Source organism: Mustela erminea, chromosome 15 (genome assembly GCF_009829155.1).
Source record: "Mustela erminea isolate mMusErm1 chromosome 15, mMusErm1.Pri, whole genome shotgun sequence".
NCBI lineage: Eukaryota > Metazoa > Chordata > Mammalia > Carnivora > Mustelidae > Mustela > Mustela erminea.
Window position 1 is genome coordinate 65186731 of NC_045628.1, and position 2825 is coordinate 65189555.

Consider the following 2825-nt stretch of genomic DNA (forward strand, 5'->3'; position numbering starts at 1 on the left):
GAATATCCATCATTCAAACAGTAGTCAACATCTCCTTCCCAAGCTTTGTGCTAAACACTGGAAATTTGGAGATGAAATGCAAAGCCTTGTTTCCCAAATCTCAGGGACTGCACCAAGGAAAGGAGTTCACTGAGTATTGCAGAGGCATGTCTGGGATACTGGGGAGCAACAGGGAAAGGGCACAGGACCAAGCCCAAGGAACCAGGAAGCACACGTGGAGGAGGTAATGGCTGAGTCTTGAAGTATGAGAAGCAATTGTGAGTAGGAGTTTGAAAGGAGGGAACAAACTGTGCAACTGCATGAGAAGAAAGGAGAAAGAAGCTTGACGGTCTAGAAGCCCCAGTGGTTCAGTGTGGGACCAAAGGTGAGGATAATAGGAGAAGAAGTTAGCAAGGAGCAAGGCTGGCCTCCACGGGTCCTGCAGACTCTGCTAAGAGTGTTGAGTTTGTTCAGAAGGTGGTAGGGAGTTGATGAGTAGACTTACTTTCTGATATGAATGTGGACAGGCGGATAGGTAACATGGAAGGGAGGTTGAAAGCACAGACTCTGGAGCCCGACTTCCTGTCCTTGAAGACCAGCTCTCCCATTTGATGGCTTTATGATGGTGGACAACTTCTTTAAGCCCCAAATTGCTCAACTTAGAAAGGGAAGAATAATTCTACCTGTGTCATGGAATTTGGTGAAGGTAAGATGAGGTAACATATATAAATAACTTATTATAGTCCCTGACGCATGATAAGTGGTCAATCAGTGCTAACTATTGTTATTATAGATCATTGGAATAATTAGCAATTCGGGATTTTTTTATTTGCCTTATTTTTATAGTAAATACTAATTGAATAAATTGACTTCATCACAATTGAAAGGAATTTAAAATGTTATCTATGTACCCTAATAAAAATATAAACATTTTATTCATTTAATAAAAATTGACCATGAATGATGTTCAGTGCTAGGAAGTTTTAGACACTGAGAATAAAGAAGGGAACAAGGATGACCAAGGTCCCTGCTCTCAGACAGCTTGTATTCTAGTGAGGGAGGCTGACACTAAATAAGTAAACAAAAGGGTTGACAAGATCTGTAAGTTCCAAGAGGCAGGGAGCTTAACTGTACCTTGTGATAGCCCAAGGGCATGCGATTTAGCCCCTACTGGAGGTGCTCATTGAGTGTATTGAGGGGATGAAAGGACCTTGCTTCAGAGGGTGTTGAGTGCGAGCAAGGGCAACGCAACTGGGCTACATGACAGAGTGGGAAGGTTGGCTTCACCAGTTGTGTTGCAGCTGAGAAGATGGCTGATGAGCTAAGTTAGAAAGAGGTGAGGGAGGCAACCATGGGACAGTCTTTGAGAATAGTCCGGGAAAGAGGAGATGCCATGCCAAAGCTGAAAGTCCTAGAGCAAAGCTGTGTTGTGTTTGTGAAGATCAAAAAGAGGACCCAAGTGGCTGGAACTGCAGCGAGGGGGACAGAGGTGGGAGCCACAGTCAAGCACTGGGCCGGGAGGGCATTTAGGTCCATTCCCTCCCCCTGCACAGAACCCACCTGGGAAGTTTTTCTACTCCTCCCCTCAGAATGTCTACAGAGTGAATTGCTTTGTTTGTCAGCTACCCTTGGTCTTGTGTGATAGAATGGCCTTTCCAGGCTGGGGAAAGGGAGACAGACTGGATTCCTCTCTCCTGTTGCCAGGCCCCTGCCCTGCACTTTACCTGCTCAGTGTTTCTCACTGTGTTGGTTTATTTGTGAGACTGATGTAACAGTAAAATGAAATCTTACCCTCTGGGGGAAAATTTCTGAAGTAGAGTGGAGAGCCAGTTTAGGATTTCAAGCAGGTGAAAAAGCTGGTCTGAATTGCATTATTAATGAGAGCTTTGGTGGCTGGGTAGGGAAGAAATTGCAGGAGAGTGGGAATGACAGGAAGGGGCCACTCAGCTGACCATTGAAATAGTCAAAGCCCAGGACAATGGTGGCTTGGACTAGGGGTTTAGAATGAGGGGCAGAGGAATGAGGGAACCCCCAGCTCAGGTTCCAATCATCTGTAGTCTTTTTAGGAGGGATGCACATGCATACACACACATATCACACACGCCATCGCACATACCCCACATACCACATACATACACACACACAACACACACAGACTACACACACACTATACCACACATAACACTACATACCACATACACACACCATCACAGCAGACACACACAACACCACACATACCCTACATACCACATACATACACATACAGACCACACACCACACACACACTATACCACACATACTCTATATACCACATACACACATCACACCACACATACACTGCATACCACATTCACACACCACAAACAGATCACACACACCCCACAGAGACCACATACTATACCACACATACCCTACATACCACACATACACCACACACACAGACCACACACACGCAGACTACACAGCACACACACTATACCACAATACACTGCATACCACATACACACACCACACACAGATCACCTACGCTCTGCAGAGACCACACACTATACCACGCATATCCTACATACCACACACACATACCACACACACTATACCACACACATACTACATACCACGTACACACACACACAGACCACACAGCGCACACACACTATACCACAATACACTGCATAACACACACACACACACACAGAGCATACATATATCCACCAACCCCCTCACTCTCACACACATAGTACATACCACACATACACACACACACACTACTGGAGCACCGTATGCCGCCCCCGTCCCCACACCGTGGTATAAATGTTTTATGTACCATGAGATTATCTCTGCCTGCA